Source organism: Leucopleurus acutus, assembly GCF_964270905.1.
Source record: "Leucopleurus acutus genome assembly, chromosome: 6".
NCBI classification, from domain to species: Eukaryota; Metazoa; Chordata; class Mammalia; order Artiodactyla; family Delphinidae; genus Leucopleurus; species Leucopleurus acutus.
Window position 1 is genome coordinate 69,785,359 of NC_139149.1, and position 22,815 is coordinate 69,808,173.

A 22,815-nucleotide genomic window follows, 5' to 3' on the forward strand; every position below is an offset into this window, starting at 1 on the left:
TTGAATAATCCTATTAATAATCCAATAAACCTAATACATAGTTTTACTAATGATAAATATATAATGTTGGTAGTGTTCTTTTCACTCACTTCTTTCTTCTGATAATCTGAGGACACTTGAGAGTCTCAGATGTACAATAAGATGGTTAAATATCAGTATGCTAAATGTGTTGGGTGGGAAATCAAATAGATTTCTGAAAACTCGTTCTTGCTATGAAGATTTCTCAAAAGAACTTTTCGTGTGGTGAGTTATTAACGAATCACACAATAACTCAAGAGTCTAGTCCAACACTAACAATTGTGGATGCTCCAAAACACTTGTCAAATGGTTAATTTGAAATTATGTTATATGAAATTATCATTTTCTTTCTTGGTCATAGCTCATATACTGTAGAGTAAATAAGATATGTATATATATATATATAATTGAGGAATATTTTCAATTGAATATGCTAACAGTAATGCATTGTCGCATGGTAAAAATTGTAAATTGGCCAATTTCATACTCTTACTCTTGAATTTGGTTTTAAATTACAGATTACACTTTGTGGATTTAAAAAATAAGATCAAAATAATGATCCAAACAAGATAAGATTAATGTCATTTCTGTATACCCACCAGCATTTCTTTATTACAGTTCCTATGTTTCTCTTCACTAGCAAAACTAATTTCTTTTAAATATTTGCTCTGAAATTGCTGCTTTTGAGCTTAACGTATTATACTGACAAATAATCTAATCATGAAAGACATGTAATTACTTACTTCAAGAAGAAATATTCTCCTGTAGACCCATAGTATAGAAAAATGAAAGTATAGAAAAAGTTAGTTTTCTAACAATTCTAGTAACCCAAGAGATAAATTTATAACTTGGCAGGAAGCTGAAAATGGGCAATATACCTTTTGTTCCAATATGAGATCCCCAGCTGTATTACCAAGTTTGAGTAGGATGGCTATTTTTTTATGATTTACATAGCACTGTATGCATTTTCTATAGATCTTTTCTTTTTGTTTCATGTACTATAAGAACTGATACTGCTTCTGGCTCTGATTACTCCTTTTTCACACTCGAGTTATAAAATGCTTAATAGTACATAGGAAATACTTTGTCTCTTATGTAAAAGAGAGAACAGTGTGGTAACCTTCATTTGTTCTATGCCAAACTATTTGTTCATTCAGCTGCAGATCAGCACTACTAGTGCAGGAGAGCTCGCCCAAACACAGTCACTTAAATTGCCCTCAATACCTTGGTAGACATCATCACCTCTCAGTTCTACATCTGCATCACTGGTTGTTTCATCAGTATCCTTTTCTAAATCTTACTGAACTCTTTGTCTGCAGTTTCTTAGTGTATATCAATGTTATAAACAAAGGCATCATTGCTGTTTTTGCAAACACTCCAATTTTATTGTTGTTTGTTTTGTTTTGCTTTAGTAGCATAGCTTCTGATCTCTTTGTAAAACTATCAAGAAACTGATTCGGCAGCATTTCAGTACTGAGCTGCTCTGTACTACTTTGTAAGAAGAATCATAGACATAAATAATTTTATGCTAAGATGTTCATATATACATTTATTTTCACTACTCTTTTATAAAGCATTTTTAAGGTGATTAATTTAAGTGGTTTAATTACTGTTGTTTTACATCAGGAATTAAAAATTGGTTCTTCTATCTATTCTTAGGTCCCTAAATGACTCTTCTTATTTATTTACTTTTTCATTCATTTATCCAGCAGTTATTTTTTTAAATTTTATCATCTTTGTTGATGTTTTATCATCTTCGTTCAATGGTAACAGAAATTAGTAGGTAAAAAAGAAATCTAAAAATATATCAAATATAACAAGAGTGGAAAAAAGTGATAAAATGACATTTCTAGTTTCAAATTAGTTTAGTTTCATTTTTGTGATGAAAATAAGAGACGAAAACAAGTAAGCCGCGGGATATATGTGAGTTTCAGAAAGTTGGATGGGTGAGAAAAGGAATTAGTTTGATTTTAGAAAACATAAATGAATGCATAATTCTTTAGAATTTCATCAGAAACATAATGAATATTTCCCAACGTAATTTATACTTTTAAAAAAATCACCAAGTGATGTCATGGAAGATGGTATAGTAGGAAATTCCAGGAATCAATCGCTCCATTGAACTGGCAAGAACTCCTGGATTTGGTTATTTTAGGACTATGGAGTCTAGTTCAGCACTTGCTCTGTCCATCAGAGTGCTTGATTAAAAAAAGAAGCAGGTATATTTCAATGAATTTTGACATTTCACATAGCATCTACAACGCCCTGCCCCTGGCTCCATGGCAGGTAGCTATAGAAAATGTGGCCCACATTCCTAGTACAACTTGCTGATGCCAGGGTGGGCAATAAGAATGCAGTCTTACAAAAGCTGGGTTGTGTGTTTTGATCTGACTGGCAGTTCACTGAGATCAGCAGAGGCTAGCTATTTCAACCTGATGCGGTTGAAACAGCTTCCTGGGAAGATCCTGTTGAAAGAATTTAAAGCAACAAAATACTTTTCTTTTCTTATTGGGTCCAGGCATTCAAAGAAATCTTTGTCAGCTTACTAACTGAATGCAGACACAGTGGAGCATATGGCAAGGAACATAGTCCTTTCTAAATAGTTCAAAAAGTCACTAAACAAGTAGATGACTGCAGCCCTCAATAAGCAATAACAGCATACTCTGGGGAGGAGGGAGAATCTTATTTCAAGTGTTATATTACAATACCAAAAATATAAAGTTTTTTTAAAAAAATTACAAAGCATTCAGAGAAACAGGAAAGCATGGCCCATTGATGAGAAAAAGAGACAAAAGAAGCCCAGAAATTGGACTTACTACAAAAAGAGATTAAATTCCCTGCCTTAAGTATGCTCAAAACACTGAAGGACGAATAACTAAAGACAATCAGGAGACTGGTGTTGAACATATAGGGATATCAATAAAGAGATTCAAAAGTTATAAATTTTTGTTGAAATGGACATATTTTTGTGAGACACAAACTATCAGAGTTGTCTTAAAAGGAAATATATTACCTGAGTAGCCCTCTATTTATTTAAGAAAATTAATCTGTGTTAAAATTTTTCCCATCAAAAATATCCCAGGCAAAGATGTTTTTCCTAATGAATTCTACCAAAAGTTTAAGGAGCAAATAACAGGAATTATACAACATTCTTCCCAAAAAAATGAGGATGGGAAACTATCTCACAACTAGTTTAATGAGACCAATGTTATGAAAACCAAAGACATTATAAAATACAAAATGGGAGAAAATATAGTCATGACATAATCTCAGAATTTCTTAACACAATGTCAGAAAAAGATATTCTTGTAGTAGATACAATAGATAATACATAATGACCAAGTGGTCTTATCCAATGGAGGTAATTTCTTCATAGTGTCTTTTTTAATGGAAGCAATGGATGTATATATAGTTGGAATTAAATTACTAACTTGACAGAAAACTGTCAATTTTTATGTATAACATTTAGAATACACAATATTTTTTTATAGTAATTCACTGAAAGCATAGCCATAAAAGACCACAGATTTTTAACATCTTTCTGGTCTGTATCTTGGGTAAAATAATGAAGATTTAATTTAAAATAAACTTTAGAAAGTATAACATATGTCCAGGACCACACTTGAGGTGCAGCATTTAGTGTTTCATTCTTGGGTTCCTTCCACAATAGACATAAATGGTATTTTCCTAAGTATCAGGTGGCATATTCCGAAACCACTATGCTTCTTCACAAATGGTCAACAATATTCATACATTTGTTAGTCTATGTTTGTTTTAAACTCATAAAATAAATGATCTTTTAATGAAAATGATGACAAGTTTGAATTATTCCTCTTCAATATGATGCAAGTTTCGGAACGCTGAGTTTTTTTCAAGAATGCAATGAAGGATGAAGTCCATGTTCCTTGTGATCAAAAGTTATGTATATCAAGAAATGAAACTCAGGAGAACACGATTTTTAATTTTTGAAAATGTGTCAAAATTTGAATCCCATATACCTAAACTTTAAGAGAATTTTAGACAATTAGGATAGAGTATAATATTTAAGCAAAGAGTAATTTGGTTAGATTTGTAATCTGAAATATAATAATAATTATTTTAATAGTAATAATGATAACCTATTATGACAGGAGTGGATAATGGATTAGGCATGGCCGGGATATTATGGGAAGCTTATCTGGAGGCTGTTCCATTGGGTCAGGAAAAAAGATGCAGAGAATTTAACAAAGGCATAAGTTGAGGGCATAAAGAAGAGAAAAGAAATTTGAGAAATATGTAGGCGATAGAAGAGAAAGAACTTTGCCAAAGAAATGAATAGATTGAATTCTGAGGACATAATACTAAGTGAGACAATCCAGTCACAAAAAGACAAATACTGATTCCACTTATATCTCTCCTAAAGTAGTCAAATTCATAGACACAGGAAGTAGAATGATAGTTTCCAGGTGTAAAGGAGAGGGAAGAATGGGAAGTTCGTTTTTAAAAGTATAGAGTTTCAGTTTTGTAACCTGAAAAGATTTCTAGATATGGAGAGGGGTGATGGTTGCATAACAATATGAGTGCATTTAATATCAATAAACTGTACATTTTAAAATGGTTAAGATGGGAAATTTTATGTATATTTTACCAGAAAAAAATGTTTTATTAAAAAAGATAGATGAATGGATAGAATAGAATGGAATAGAAATATTTCATATGAGATAGTATGTTATAAAAAATCAGAAAAATCCATTTATCCAACCAGTAAATGTTTATTGAATACCAAGTAGTTTAGTTTCACAGGACAGAAGTATATTTTTCCTGAAGACCATACATAAAAATGGGAAGACAAATATAAAGACAAGGAGATGGAGATAGAAAAGGTACCTCATATGAATGGCTTGATGTCTTTGAAGTACCAAGTGAAATTATTCTTGCACTTAGAACAGAAAAGAAGTAGGTTTCAAAATAGTTGATAATTATGTGCAACCATGAAAAATGAACATAAGTATAGAAAAGTTTATAGATTAAATGTGACCACTTACTATAGTAAGTGATAATACATTTTATAAATAAAATAATGGAGTAAACAAACCAAAAAGTTAAGGTGATCAGTAAGCAAATTGCATTATATCTTTTTTTGGGGAAAAACACATTTAAAATGAGAGATTCTGGGGTTCTGCTTAGAAGAGACTTATAAGAAGATGTAGATTAAAAAATTTCATGATCCTGCTCATTTCTGAGAACCAGAAAGTAAAGAATAGTAGTTACAGAAAAGGACAAGAAGTGAGAGATAAACAGATTTCTGAAATGTTAGAGGAACACAAAATTAGTTATGTGGCCCTACAGCTATCTCAGAGTCTATAATTGAAGAAGGCTATAAACCAGGAAAGCAGTAGCAGTTTCTCTCTCCCACTGTCACTTGCTGATAGCAACATAATAAGGAAACCCACATCAGCTGCACACAGCTTTTTGACACAGAGTTTAACAAGCTCTGCCAAGATATTTGTGATGTCTGCCACTCAAGTATCAGGAAAGAGATGGAAGATGAAGACTGTGATTTTAAAAGGGGTAAAATGTGGTAAAAGCTAGTCAGAGGTTAGATGTTTGGGGGAGTATGACGGTTATTTTAATGTGTCAACTTGGCTGGGCCATGGCACCCAGTTTCCTGGTACAAGACCAGTCTAGGTGTTGCTATGTAGATTTTATTTACATAGTTATTTATTTTTAGGCCATGCTGCGCATCATGTGAGAACTTAGTTTCCCGACCAGGGGTCGAACCCGTGCCCCCATCAGTGAAAATGAGAGTCTTAACCACTAGACCACCAGGGAAGTTCCTGTAGATTTTTTTAGATGTAATTAACATTTTAATCGATTGGCTTTAAATATAGCAGATTACCTTTTATAATGTGGGTGAGCCATTATAGTTGAAGGCCTTAACCTTAACCTCCAATCAGTTGAAGGCCTTAACCTCCAGACAGCCTTTGAACTGCAGAATGCAACATTAACTTTTTCCTGGATCTCAAGCCTAGGGCCTGCCCTGCAAATTCTGGACTTGTCAGCTCTCACAATCTTGTGAACCAATTCCTTAAAATAAATCTCTCTCTGTCTCTGTCTTTCCCCACCTCTGAGTATGTGCATCTGCGTACACACATCCTATTAGTTCTGTTTCTCTGGAGAACCCTGTCTAATACAAGAACCCAGAATAATAACCCAAATAGTGATGTGAAATTCTAATACAAAAATGAAGAGATTAAATATTATTTGAGTCAATAAAAAGGATAAACACTAGTCAAAACAATGAAATGTCATTAATTAATTTAAATTACATAGGGTAATATTTGTCAATAGTATTCCCACAATATAGTCCTCAAATGAATAAACAAAAGACAATAAAAAAGGCAAAAAAGAAAAAAAATAGTTTCAGGGTCTAGTAAATTGGAAAATGTTGCATTGACTAGTCCTCACTTCAGATTCATAATACATATTAGAATACTATAGGTATGGGAAATCTTGCAGTAAAGAGAATTGTTTGACTCTATTTAACCTAGGGTTTCACAAATTCATTTGACTGTCAAATCCTCTGCAGTGTGTGTATGTGTGTGTTTGACAAATCTGATATGACGTTTTCAGTAGGACTAAGAAGAATGTGTTAGCTGTGTAGAGCTGCTAACAGAATACAACAGACTAGGTGGCTTAAACAACAGAAGTTTATTTTCTCACAGTCTGGAGGCTGTGAAGTACAAGATCAAGGTGCCAAAAAGGTGGTTTTTCCTGAAGCCTCTTTCCTTGGCTTACAGATGACTCCTTTTCTTTGTGCCCCTGCATGGCCTTTTTCTCTGTGTGTGTGCACTTCTGGGGTCTCTTCTTCTTCTTGTAAGAACATCAGTCCAGTTGGATTAGAGCCCTACCCTTATATCCTCTTTTAACCTTAATTACGTCCTTAAACACCCTATCTCCAAATACCATCACATTGGGGATTAGTGTTTCAAACTATAAATTTTGAGGGGACACAATTCAGTCCATAACAAAGTGACTTTTTGTGGGTCTAATTTAGTTATTTATTTCTATTAGAGTGGTGAAATTTACCTGACCAGTTTATAAGCACCAGATATCTTTTTTCACGTAATTAAATTGACATGCTGAAATACTATATCACTCCTTGAAAAATGTGAAATGCCAGTTTAATTGTCAATAAACGCAATATGTCCCAAGGAAATAAAATGTTTGCTTATATATCATAGTGTGATCCTTTAAAGAGCGCAACATATAAGGTATCACGGTGGGCAGTTTTCTGAAATGTATCACTTTTTCTAGTGCCTATTTATCATTTCCTGTATCTTTTCTTCATTTCATGGAGTAATGTGACATTTTGTTTAAGTGTATTAATTTATTTTTTTTCTTTTCTTTAAGTGCATTTATTTTTTCTCTTCTTTCAATCCTTCCAGGACTTTACTGATTCCTGAAGCACCCAATAGTTTTTACCAGGGAACTAGGTTGAATTAAGGCCCATTCCAGGGATGGCTTGCATCATTATGAAAAATTTTATAAGGTATCCCTAAAATAGGTTAATTTTAGACCTAAAGCAAGCATAGCAAACTGAGAGTGCATGAGTCCACCCTGCCTTCAGACTGTTTTACATTGCCAGGTAATTCAGTTTTCTAAAAACGGAATTTAAAGGACTTACACAATGAACTCTCTGTTAAACCGTAATCTCCAACAGGCTGATCTGTGTTACACAACACATTGAAAGATTTAAATAATTAGGTTCACTTTCTGATTCCTGAAATTATTAGAGCAGAGGTTTTCTAAAGTGATTCCTGGACCAGCATTATCAACATCACGTAAGAACTCGTTAGAGATGCAAATATTTTTTTAAAAAATCATATTATAGCTGAAAATTTGTACCTTTTTATCCATTTTTCCTTACTTTCCCCTCCACCCTCAGCCCCTGACAACCACTTTTCTACTCTCTGTTTCTATGAGGTTGATTATTTTTTTTTAATATTCTACATGCTAAGTGTAGTCTAAGTGTAAGTCTTTCTCTGTCTGGTTTATTTCTCTTAGAGTTGTAAATTCTTGTGTCACCCCACCAGTTTTCCTGAATCAGAAACTCTGTGAATGGTGTCCAGCAATCTGTGCCTTAACCAGCTGTCCAGGTGATTCTAATGCACACTGAAATATTCTCTAAATGACTGTGACTCACCTCTTTCTCTTATCCAAGTTTCAGTTAAAATCGTTTCACATAGTAAAAGTAGAAGGGCTCTATGAAAGGGACCCTTTTCTTTCCTCTTTTTTTCCTTTTTTTCCTAATGGAGTCTTTCTCAAAATGTGCTCCAATGGACAATCAGAGCAGCCAATTATATGAATGTATTAATAAATATACATAAATGTCCTGAAATGCTATTAAAAAAACATGTTTGCCTAAACCACTGTGTTTTAAAATCGTTGACCATAGAGGCATTTTCCCCCTACCAGTAATATCTACTAATTTTCTAAAGGTCAAGTGTTTCCTTTGGGGAATTATCTCTTTCTTTGTATACAGCCTTCTTGGGCAGTCAGTGAAGAGTGAGACATGAAACAACCTAAAACAATCAGACTGTCTCCTTAACAATTTGCCTCTTGGGACAAGAATCTAGATTAGGTACAGCTGATTCATTCCTTTATTCATTTTGTGTTTCAAGATGACCACAACATATTACCTTAAAAAGAAAATCTTTTATCAATTTCCAATTATCAACTAATAAAGTACTCTATTGAATAAACTCTACATTATGGAGTATTTTCTAAGATAATACAGATATTCAGAAGTTGTCTCCTGTTTTTCCTAGGGCCTGACTGCTAAGCTTCTCTTTTTTTTTTTTTTTTTTTTTTTTGCGGTACGTGGGCCTACTCACTGTTGTGGCCTCTCCCGTTGTGGAGCACAGGCTCCTGACGCGAAGGCTCAGCGGCCCTGGATCACGGGCCCAGCCGCTCCGCGGCACGTGGGATCTTCCCGGACCGGGGCACAAACCCGTGTCCCTTGCATCAGCAGGCAGACTCGCAACCACTGCGCCACCAGTGAAGCCCCTGCTAAGCTTCTATTTTGATTTATGAACAGCACCGTGTTCTTTCAGGTGATTCCAATAAAAAGCTCTTGCTAGGTGGAGTTTACTTTGTTTACTTGGACTCAAGGATTCTTAATTGATACAACAGTACAGCATAATGGCTTTAGACCACAGACCCTTAGGAAACTATATAACCCTCAGGGTGTTATATAGAATTGTTCATTGTCCTAAGATGACAAAGTTAAGGTACTCTGTTTTTCTTTTTCTTCTATGGTGAAATATTACCAGTACAGGGTATACAGAAGCAAGCCGGATAGTTAAGTTTTTGCCTATGGTCACCTGAAACCATATGACATTGATAATGGAGCTGGGATGGTAGTATGAATCATGACCCAAAACACTTAAATTGAATGTTTACTTCTGAAGGGGAAAATATGAAAAGTTAAAATCTCAAAATTCTTATCTGATGTCACAAACTAAATCCAAGTTTTTCGGTTTGTTTCTTTTTAACCATACTTTAAAAATCTCTTATTATTTGCAAACCATATATCTGTAAAGGTGTTAGTATCCAACATATATAAGGAACTCCTACAACTCAATAGCAAAAAAACCCCAAATAACCCAATTAAAAAATGGTCAAAGGACTTAAATAGACATTTCTCCAAAGAAGATATACAAATGGACAACGGGTATATGAAAATGTACTCAACAGCACTAATCATCAAGGAAATGCATATCAAAACCACGATGATGTGTCACCTCACACCTGTTAGGATGGCCATTAACAACAACAACAAAACAGAAAATAAGTAGGATTTTCCACATCATAGGATGTGGAAAAATTGGAACCCTTGTATACTGTTGGTGGGAGTGCAAAATTATAAAGTCATTATGGAAAACAGTATGAAGTTTCTGCTGTTAAAATTAAAAATAGAATTACCATGTGATCCAAAAACCCCACTTATGGGTATTTACTCAAAAGAATTGAAATCAGGATAGCCAAGAGATATCTGCACTTCCATGTTTATTGTTATTCACAATAGCCAAGAGGTGGCAACAGTTAAATGTCCCTCCGGATTACACACACACACACACACACACACAATGGAATATTATTCAGCCATAAAAAGAAGGAAAAGCTGTCATATACTACAACATGGGTGAACCTTGAGGACATTATGTTAAGTGAAATACGCCAGTCACAGAAGGATAAACACTGAATGATTCTACTTATAAATTGTATCCAAAATAACTCATAGAAACAGAGTAGAATGGTGGTTGCTGGGAGGAGAGGGAAATTTGAAGTTAATGTTCAATAAGTATAGAGTTTCAGTCATGAAAGATGAAAAAATTCTAGAAATCTGTACATCATTGTGCTTAACAATACTGAACACTTAAAAATTTGTTAAGGGTAGATCTCATGATATTTTTTATAATTTTTTTTACAGTTAAAAAATGCAGTTAAAATGATTGCTTATAGATTAATACTTCATTCTTTTTACTAATTTTCCTCTTTGTGCTGAATTTATGGGCAAACCTTCACTATAAGAAATATTAAAGGGTGTTCTTTAGTCAGAAAAAAAATGACAACATGTGGAAAATTGAAGCTATCCAAGAAAAAGACACTAGAAACAGTAAATCTGTGGATAAATCTAAAAGACAATTTTCACTATTTTTTTTTAGAGAGATAATAATTTAAAGCGAACATTGTACCCATGTATTTGAATGCTTATAATGTTTGTACAAGTAAAATTTATGACAACATTGCACATTGTACAAGTATCCAAATTAGTTCTATACACATTGTTTTGAAATTGTTTCTGCAGAGGACTCTATTAGTTCACAACAGTAGGGAGTGAGCTACTTGGGGGAAAAAAGTATGTTTTTAATCATGTAACTCCTGCACCTAACAGAAGGTTTATTTTTTCATATATTCTTAAATATTTGTTGAGTGAAGAATTAAAATTAGAGGGTGCAATGAAATATAATTTTTTTCTTTCCTCAAAGCATCTTTACTTATTTTCACATTACAAAGTCAGTGCTCTGTACTAAAATATTGAAGAATTGAAACGTAGATTTACTAAAAGCCATGAAATGGGCAATAAAAAAGAGTGATTTAAGTAATAAATTGTCTACAAAGATAAAATTCTTCCTTAGCAATTCTTTTTGAGTTTTCACTTAATTGATTCATGCTCTAAATAATTTTAACTAATGTATGTTGATATATACTGTACAAAAATTTTAAAATATGCTTAACATGTTTGTTTTCTATGTTTTAAAATTGTCTTTTAGATTAATATTTTCTATTTCTTACAATGTTTAATACTGCAAAATAATTTTCAATATCTAAAATATGTGTGTTAGAGAAAAATCACAGAGCATGTGCAAAGTATATTTTTCCAGGAGTACAGTACTCTGAGATGTTGTGGTAACTTGAAACCAAGAAATTAATTCCATTTTAAATCATTATTTCAAAAACTAAATGTATCACTCAATTTCTGGTATTGGTCATTTGTTTATACTTGGTGTTTTAAGTAAAATTACCTACAAAATACTCAGTAAATGTAATAATGTAAACTAAACTATGTAAATGCATTCTTTCTTTTCAGGAAGATGGGAAATTATTCAACACACTGAAATCAGGTGATAAAGCATCTATATTCACAAAGAAATTTAAATAATAATGACAGAATTTGATCTCCTTTTGTGCATCTTCTTTGTTGGTAAAATAAAATACATGTGAAGTTTGTAGGTTGTTTGGCGATATCTGGGGCAGTGGTGTTGCAATTCAGTTTATGCTGGATTGCTGTGAAAACACTACTAGGAATTTGTAATTTCTAATTACAGATTTGTTTACTACTAGGAATTTTGGAATAGTCACCCACCTGCCAGGTTTACCAGCTGATGGACACCATAGCCACTTAAGCAATTTGTAGTTCTCTTTATTGAAAAATGACTCTCTGGATAGTAATTCAGATGATTATGGCATCTTCAGCAGCAAAACTAAACCATTATCAGTTATATTTTTAATCACTTGTTTGTTATTTGTACTAGCTCACATAATAAATGTGTGTGAAAATTGGGGCCAAAGAATGTGTACCTTAGTCAAACTACCTGTAGCACAGAAATAGTATTTTTATTTTATTTTATTTTATTTTATTTTATTTTATTTTATTGGCGTATAGGTGATTTACAATGTTGTGTTAGTTTCAGGTGTACAGCAAAGTGATTCAATTATATATATATATATATATATATATATATATATATATATATTCATTCTTTTCCAGATTCTTTTCTCATATAGGTTATCATAGAATATTGAGTAAAGTTCCCTGTGCTATACAGTAGGTCCTTCTTGGCTATCTATCTTATATATAGCAGTGTGTGAATGTTAATCCCAAATTCTTGATTTATCCCTCCTTCCCACATTTCCCCTTTGGTAACCATGAGTTTGTTTTTGATATCTGTAAGTCTGTTTCTGTTTTGTAAATAAGTTCATTTATATCATTTTTTAAATTAGATTCCACATATGAGTGATATCATGATATTTGTCTTTCTCTGACTTACTTCACTTAGTATGATAATCTCTAAGTCCATCCAACCTGCTGCATTGATGGCCTTATTGTGCCATCAATGCCATTATGGCATTACTGAATGGCATTATTTCATTCCTTTTTATGGGCGAGTAATATTCCATTGTATACATGTACCAAATCTTCTTTATCCATTCCTCTCTTGATGGACATTTAGGTTGCTTCCATGTCTTGGCTATTGTAAAGACTGCTGCCATGAACATTGGGGTGCATGTATCTTTTTGAATTATAGTTTTCTCCAGATATATGCCCAGGAGTGGGATTGTTGGATCATATGTTAGTTCCATCTTTAGTTTTTTAAGGAACCTCCATACTGTTCTCCATAGCAGTTGTACCAATTTACATACCCACCAACAGTGTAAGAGGGTTCCTTTTTCTCAACACCCTCTCCAGCATTTATTGTTTGTAGACATTCTTTTTTTTTTTTGCAGTATGTGGGCCTCTCACTGCTGTGGCCTCTCCTGTTGCAGAGCACAGGCTCTGGATGCACAGGCTCAGCGGCCATAGCTAACGGGCCCAGCCGCTCTGTGGCATGTGGGATCCTCCTGGACCAGGGCACGAACCCATGTCCCCTGCATCGGCAGGTGGACTCTCTACCACTGCGCCACCAGGGAAGCCCATTTGTAGACCTTTTGATGATGGCCATTCAGACTGGTGTGAGGTGACACCTCATTGTAGTTTTGATTGACATTTCTCTGATAATTAGTGATGTTGAGCATCTGTTCATGTGTTTTTGGACCATCTGTATGTCTTCTTTGGAGAAACATCTATTTTGATCTTCTGCCCATTTTCTGATTGGGTTGTTTGTTTTTTGATATAGAGTTGCATGAGTTGCTTGTATATTTTGGAGATTAATCCATTATCGGTCATATTGCTTGCAAATATTTTCTCCCATTCTCTGGGTTGTCTTTTCATTTTGTTTATGGTTTTCTTTGCTGTGTGGAAGCTTTTAGGTTTAGTTAGGTCCCATTTGTTTATTTTTGTTTGTATTTTTATTACTCTAAGAGGTGGATCAAAGACGATATTGCTGCAATTTATGTCAAAGAGTGTTCTGCCTATGTTTTCCTCTAGGAGTTTTGTAGTGTCCAGCCTTACATTTAGGTCTTTAATCCATTTTGAGCTTATTTTTGGGCATGGTGTTAAAGAATGTTCTAATTTCACTCTTTTACATGCAGCTGTCCAGTTTTCCCAGCACTACTTATTGAAGAGACTATCTTTTCTCCATTGTATATTCTTGCCTCCTTTGTCATAGACTCTTTGAACATAGGTGCACGGAGTTATTTCTGGGCTTTCTGTCCTGTTCCACTGATCTATATTTCTGTCCTTGCACCAGTGCCATACTGTTTTATTGACAGTAGCCTTGTAGTATAGTCTGAAGTCAGGGAGCCTGATTCCTCCAGCTCCATTTTTCTTTCTCAGGATTTCTTTGGCTATTCAGGGACTTTTGTGTTTCTATACAAATTTTTAAATGTTTTGTTCTAGTTCTTTGAAAAATACCATTGTAATTTGATAGGTATTGCATTGAATTTTCAGATTCCCTTGGGTAGTATAGTCATTTTGAAAATATTGATTCTTCCAATCCAAGAACATGGTATATCTTTCCATCTATTTGTGTCATCTTCAATTTCTTTCATCAGCGTCTTACAGTTTTCAGAGTACAGGTCTTTTGTCTCCTTAGTTAGGTTTATTTCTAGATATTTTATTCTTTTTGATGTAATGGTAAATGGTATTGTTTCCTTAATTTCTTTCTGATCTTTCATTATTAGTGTATAGGAATGCAATATATTTCTGTATATTAATTTTTTATCCTGCAGCTTTACTGAATTCATTGATGAACTCTAGTAGTTTTCTGGCAGCATCTTTAGTATTTTCTATGTAGAGTGTCATGTCATCTGCAAACAGTGACAGTTTTACTTCTTTTCAAATTTGGATTCCTTTTATTTCTTTTTCTTCTCTGATTGCCATGGCTAGGACTTTTATTCAACATTGCCATGTTGAATAAAAGTGATGACAGTGGATATCCTTATCTTATTTCTGATCTTACAGGGAATGTTTTCAGCTCATCACTGGGAATGATGTTTGCTGTGGGTTTGTCATATATGGCCTCTGTTATGTTGAGGTAAGTTCCCTCTAAGTGGGTGTTGAGCTTTATCAAAAGCCTTTTCTGTGTCTATTGAGATGAAGAAATAGTATTTTTAAAATTGTAGGTTCAGTATATTACTATTTAAACCAATATGATTATCATAGGCATCTTTGGAAAATTTTATTATGCTAGTAGGCATCCATTCAATATACATTACTTAAAAAGACACTCTTCTGGCTTCAAAGAGTTTGCAGTCAGTCTAGGAGGTAGAATACATGTTTTAACAGTAACCAGAATGCAATGTAGTAAAACTTTATTTACTCTGAGAACACAAGCAAAATTAACACCTGGGGGCCTCCAGGACGGTTTCCAAAATAATAGTAATTAAATTGCATCTTAAAGATTGTATAGATATCAGTTGGGTAAAGTATTGGGAGAAGAGTAGCAAGAAGGATATTTCTGGTGATGGAATAGTTCTGTGTCTTGATTATGGTGGTGGTTATACAAATACATGTATGTGATAAGTTGCATGGAATACTCATAATAACACACAGACATATAAAAATGAGTACATGTATAAGGCTGAAAAAGATCTGTGACTTATACTAATTTTAATTTCCTGGCTTTGGTAATGTACTATAGTTATGCAAGATATTATCATTGAGGGAAACTGGGTGATAGATACATGGGGCTTCTCTACTACTTTTGCAACTTTGTAAGGATCTCTACTTATTTCAAAATAAAAATGTTTTTAAGCATCAAAGAGCAAACAGGTAGCAAAGTTCTTTAGTATTATCAAAGAGACAGTGTGTGTGAGCCTGATGAAGCAAGGTTTAGATTGATTCAAATTCAGTGAACACTTATTCAGCACTTGTTGTCTGCCAGACTCTGCAATGTGTTTCACATATATTACTTCTCTTAATTTCTACAACAAATATATCAGTTAACAGGTACTGAAGTTATAGAGACTTACTGTTAAAAGAGAATGGATTAAATCCTGCAAGCAAGCAGGAAAATTTTAGAAATCTCTGTTTCCCAAGCACTTCATATCCTTCCCACCAAGACATGTACACACAAATTTGCCACTCAGATTTTGACAGTTATATTAAAGGCAGAATATTTTGAATGTTTGGACACTTGCTGTTATGGGCTAAATGTTGTCCACCCAAAACTCATATATTGAGGTCCTAAACCCCAGTACTTCAGAATGTGACTATATTTAGAGATAGGGTCCTTAAAGAGGTAAAAACTGAGGCAGTTAGGGTGGGCCCTAATCCAATCTGACAAGTGCCCTTATAAGAAGAACAAACTTGGACACAGAGACATTAGGGATGCACAAGCACAGAGGAAAGAGCATATGGAGACACAGGAAGTAGGAAATTATCTGCAAGCCATGGAGAAAAGCCAAAGAAACCAATCCTGCTAATGCCTTGATCTTGAATTTCTAGTCTCCAGAATTGGAAAAAATAAACTGTTGTTTAAGCAGCACAACATTTGGTATTTTGTTATGGGGGCCCTAGCAAACTAATACACTTGAATATTGATTTTTCTTCTGTTACTTCTTAACTTTGCTAATTAACCCTCAAATCTTAATGTGCACAAGAACTACTTTATAAGGCTTTATACTGAAGACTATAACGTGACTTCATATTTAAGAGAATTATAATATTAATTTTGAATATATAAAATACTTGCTTTACAATCCTATTTCACTAAACTATCCTTGTATTAAATGCATTCTACTATACCTCAAGATAAATAATTGTTTTATGGTGCAAGTAATATGACTAGTAATAAAACAGACCTATTTTTCAAGATATGTCATTCATTTTCATATCGAATAACATATATGGAAAGTATTAGGACTCACTGAAATAAAACTGTTAACCTTGTCTCTAGAAGTTTGTTGGCTTATACATTTCTCATTATCTTGATTTCAAAGATATTTTATGGACAGGTAACAAAGCTATTCTTTGTCATCAGAGACCTATTAAGCATACCACATGAACAAAAGACATGGTTGCAGATCATGGAAATATGGCTGACCACCATTTATAGAAAATGATTGTGTTTTGGTCATGATCTGATAGTGCCTTGTCACTTGTTCTCTTGTGTGTTCTCTCAGTAGCCAACTAAACTTCTGGCAGAATTTGGTGATGTAAGACTGCTTAAGATGAATCCAGAAATAAGCACTTGACTTTGTATCACACACAAAACATCCATAATGATTTATCACTATGTTTTTTATATCTTTATTGCTTTCTTCAAGTGCCTACAATTTAATTGCTTTAGCATACTCACTACTGTTACACCCAGTGTGTCACTAACTGCTTAGAGTGTGGCCTTAGATAACTCACACACCCTATCTGATCTTCAGTTATTTTGTCTGTATAATGTCTCAGTCTAGATCATCCTAACCCTCAGTGTGATTGTATTTGGAGACAGGCCTTTAGGGAGGTTATTAAAGTTAAAGGAGGACATAGGAGTGAGGTGCTAATCCAATAGATTAGTGTCCTTATAAGAAGAGGAGGAGACACCAGCAGTTTGTGTACATAGAAAAAAGGCCATCTTGCAAGCCAAGAAGAGAAGCCTCAGGAGAAACTAAATTTTCTAGCACTTTGATCTTGGACTTCTAACTTCCAGAGCTATGGAAACATAAATTTCTGTTGTTTAAGCAACCAAGTGTATTGTATTTTGTCATGGCAGCCCTAGCAGACTAATAAGGTGTCTCTACTTGCAAAAGTATTCCTCTGTTATGGATGTCCTAAATCTGAGATTACCTAGAGATAGAGATTAACACATAAGAAATTTAATACAAGCAGTAAGAGAAAGAAATATTTTAAAAATACTACAGAACATCTATTATTCGTACTAAAAATGTCTTCATCAGACAATATAGATGTAATTTCATTTTAGCTGTGAGTTTTTTTAATATTTCAAACTGTAACTATATTTAATATCAAAAGTATTTTGGGTTTTTTTCCTAGACAATTAGAACCTTTTAATTGCATCTAGACTATTCATTAGATGATAAAGTTACAAACTGGTTTAGTGGAATTTTCCTTTGGAGCAAGATGGTTTCAAGTTAGTACAAGAGTAAGATAATTACTGTTTCTAAGTTAAAAAGCATATGTAGCACATTAAATGGAGACAAAGAAGCAAGAATCAACACTGTTGACTCCACATAGAGCAAAATAATTAGAGATATGAATTTACAAAAGGAATAAACACTAAAGACATGTTTATCTCTGATTGCAGAACAAAACCTTGTGGGAACCTTATCAGCAGTATCTCTACCTCCCTTTCTTAAGATTTTCATTTAGTGTAACAAAAACGTGCAGGGAGTAAAATCTGAAAGAAGCTGCTGTGTCAGCCTCTCTGTCCTTAGGTAATGATGACCTAAGCAGAAAAATTAGAATGATTCAGGCCAGCAGCTGGTAATATATTCAGACTCTCACTTAGCTTTGATACCTCTTGAATCCAACAAAGCCACAAGTTCAGGAAAGAGCTGGATTTTTAAGTGGTCTCAAGTGTCAGAAGAAGTTTGAGTGAGCAGACTTTAAATTGGAAGTAGCATAGGAAGATAAATAAAATCTTATAAGCATTTTAGCATGATCAAATTTTAAGCATATGAAATAAATCAAAACCCAAGATATTTGTAATCATCTAGAAAGTAGAAGGTATATGTTTATTAATTGCCAGAAGTATAACTCAATAAATGTATTCATATTATTATGTAAAGTTATTCTAAATACTTTAACTCATGTGAGAGGAAACATCTGTATTTTCTATCCTGTCAAATAAAATCATTTGTAGATGAGAGTTCAGAGATAATTGTCAAAACATCTAGGAGGCTTGCCTTCAATACAGTCTCATAAAGGAGGATACTGAAATCATATGTAAAATGATGGAATAGAAAATATTCTTGAAGAATCTTAATTTCTTATTTTATTTAAAATTAACTCTCAAATTGAAAAAATGTGTACATTAAACTCAGAGTCAGCACCTCTGCACCAGTCATGATTAATGACAAATTCACTCACTTGATAGTCTTCCCACTGAGATAGTGAAGCATGGAAGCAAAATGCTGATTACACACCTGGCAAGGGCTTTTTATTCAACCTATGGGGTCCTGCTAGAATGCTTCATGATCACGGCCACTGTAATCATCACCTCCTATGAAGGGAAAAGTAGAACAGCTAATGTTGGTAACACACTAGTTACTTCATCCCATCACCAGGAAGATCCTGTTTATAAAATTCTTTTAGATTAAGTGTGGCACAATTTCCATCTTTATTAACGCCAGCAAAATTTAGATGAACAAAGTTCTTTTCAGTGTGACAATATATAAGAGCAAAGGAGGGCATCAAGATTGCTTCATGTTTCTATCACCTTAAAAAGTCTCAAGAAACCAATTGTATGTTGGAATGCCAGAATACATAGGTTTTAATTATAAGATGACTCTGTTAGGTGTTTTAAACTTGCAGAGTACATGCTTTATACTTAGGCCATATACTGGCATCTAAGGAAGAGGCAAGATTGCAATGAGAAGAGGAAGGGAACTGGTTACAGGAAAATGAGGTAATGGAAGTCTGGAAAACAAAACAAATAGCAAGTGTGGAAATGAGTAGGAGGAGATATACAAAAAAGGAAAAAAAAATATGTATTATTCACATTACAGCAGCAATCTCATATACAATGCTTCTCATTTTTTAATGTTTTTAAAAATAATGTCCTTAAGGAATAATTTGGAAAATTGGACTATTTTAAAAGAGTTTGGTGAAATTAATAGCAGACATATTTACAAGGAGGGGTTAATGTCTATGACAGTAGTTACCGCATGTTAGGTGATGCTGCGTAATGTTCTAAGTTTGTTACGTGGACCAATTCATTTATTCATCTCAACAACCCTAGGAAATATTAGAATCATTATTATTCCTCTTAGATGAATAGCTTGCTTCCTATTGCACCGAAGTAATCAGAATAAGACAGTAGATATCGACCTGCCCACCAGTTTTCATATCTACATGCTCATCTTTCCTACCAGTTTCCACAGAGTAACTATCCACACTCCTATAAAAGCCAAATCCTTTCACGTGTGACTAGGACTCTGCAATAGCAGTCCTATATTCTCTCCTCTACAGCCCCAATTTCTTCTGCTCTCCTGGGTCATTTTCATAGGTTGTATACCATGCTACTTTTTTTCTCATCGTTACTCCTATTACTTGGCAAGTTACTGTCCCATTTATTTCTTCCCCGTTTGAAGCAAAACTCATTCAGATTCACAGTTCTTTATATCCATTCTCTGTTAAGCCCACACTACCAGCCTCTAACTCCTACTCCAGCAAAATATTCTTGTTAAGTGCTAGCAATAATCTCCATGCTGCTAAATTTAATAGCCATTTTATTTGGCCCTTTGGGAATCATTTGTCATGATTGATCCTCCCTCCTCCTTGATAGAGTCTCTCCCTTGGCTTGATTACACCCAGAAACTATGCCCAGAAAAGCAATATTTTAAAAATGGTCTTCCTATCTTTTAAAGGAAAATCCAGAACAGAACATGTAATTTTCATAAAATAAGAGTTATGTAAAAATGTAGGTATTCAGGGTCACCCGTAAAATGTATAGTGTCTAGGATAAGAGTATCAATGAAGCCCATTTACCATATATCTCGATATTTAAAAATCATAAATCAAGCTAAAAGAGCTATTAAATATATTCTGTATTTTTTATTGGCTTATATTCTTCCCCCCAGGTTTAATGAGGTGTAATTGACAAATAAAAATTGTATATATTTAAGGCAAACAAAATGATGTTTTGATATATGTACACATTGTAAAATGATTACCACAATCAAACTAATTAACATATACCTCATCTTACATAGTTATCATTTGTGTGTGTGGGGGTGGGTAAGAACACTTAAGATCTACTCTCAGCAAATTTCAAGTACACAATGCAGTATTATTAGGTATTGTCACCACGTACATTCGATCTGGAACTTATTCATCTTATAATTGAATGTTTGAACCTTTTGATGTTGGCTTATATGGTTTTGTAACAAAAAAAAGTCTTTTGTTGCTTTATTTTTCTTTCCTAAACTGTGTGCTTTTCTGTTCTCTGTTTCTATTACATTCTTGACTTTTACTCATTCTCAGTTATTAAAAGATTTGTAGAAAAAGAAAATTTCATTGTATTTAAAATATGTATGATATATTTTTATCAAAAGCAAAATTGAAGATAATGGAAAGCATTGAAAACATAATTTATATATCTTTCAAAAGCTATTTTTATTGTATTCTAAAATATCCATTACTTATAAATATTACATACTAAAATTAAAAAGCAAAACAACATTTTTAAGTAAAAAATGTTAAAATTTAGATCAAGCATTTAAATAAAGCTGGAATTTTAATTGGGAAAATTAAATAAATGTTAGTAAATGTATAAAATATTATCTAGCATCCAATATTGTCCATTGACTTCTTAATATAGTAAACTATTACTACTTTTCTTACATGTTACGTCTAGACCTTCATTTATTCAAATATAAGAGTGATTCAAATTGATTGATATTTCAAAATCTTCCTCAGTCACCATGTGCCATGCTAATTTGTGACTAGTTTTAGAGCTACAAATTGAGTCTTGAACAGAAAGAAACAAAAAGATTATGTCTACCATTGAGAAATAATACTTTGTTGTGCAAGAAACTACTGCATTCTAGCTGAGAAGGATTTGATGAGTTAATTTGTCCCCTTATTTACTCAATACTGCTGCTCAAATTCTCTCTCCCTACACTTCTAAGTATTTTCTGCTTTAACATCAGCAAAGACATAATCCATAACTGATCCCAGCAATAGAACCCAGTCATGTGATTTCCAAGGGTATAGGAGACGTGGAAAGGAGCACCTTAGAGATTGAAGGGTATCAGTCACATAAAGAATGTTTAGAATTACAAGTAGTGTGCTAGTTCTGTGTACCAGATTGGAAGCAACAAAGATGTTTGTATGTTCTTTAATAACTTTATTTTTTGTACGTTTGCAATATTTAAGCCTTTCTAAGGATGCCAAGGTAGGGATCTTTTGTGTATGGATCTATGGTAGAATTCTGTGAATTATTGTTAGTTATTGCATTAGGGTTATTATTATGTCAACAGGCCATCAAGTGTGACTGTGATATACATCACCGGTTTACCAACTGTATGTTCTGAATGCTTCCATGGATGGGACCGTCACAGAAGAAAACAGAACAAATTGGGATGTGGACAATCCACTCCCAGTTACTGGCACAGCTCTGGCTTTATGTGATTTAGAGGGAGATTTTACTCAGTTTTTTAAAATATTGTTGAGAGATTTTATCATGAATAGATGTTGAATTTTGTCAAATAATTTTTCTGCATCTGAGATTATCATGTAATTTTTATCCTTTGTTTTATGCTAATCAAATTTTTTGAAAAATAGTTGAAATATATCATAGAATGCAACTTGAAATAGAGATTTGTAGACTGAAATGCATCACAGAAAATGTGAAATATATATTCATATGGTTCATGAGTTTTAAAAATATTACATTTAATATAAGTTTTTGATGATAGACAGTTTTGAATGTTACAGGATTTGGACTTATAAATTTTATTCATAGTTTTGATAGCATAAGGTATCATTTAATTCCTTATCTCTCAAAGCAGATGCATCTTTCAGAGTCCTTCGGGTTGAATTGACATTTGAATCTGAATACAAACCTTTAATTTTTCAGCTATTTCCATTATTCTTTGCTTTGCTAGGAACGAAGGTTTAAAATGTAGGAAAAGGAACAAGGTATGAGTCAACTGAAATTTGTTTAAAGCAAGAAAAAATAAAACAACGTGTTTTCTATTCATATGAGAATCTGTCAGAAACCGAAGGAAGTACTTAGCTTTTATTGTTTAACTTTGAAGTATAGATCCTCAAAAGACTTATTCAAATTTGAAATAAATTTTTCATATCTAAATAAATGCTTATAAAAATTGAGGAAACATTGTGAATGTCATTCCTGGGAACCATAGTAGCAGGACTTAATTAGAAAGATCAGGGACTTCCCTGGCAGTCCAATG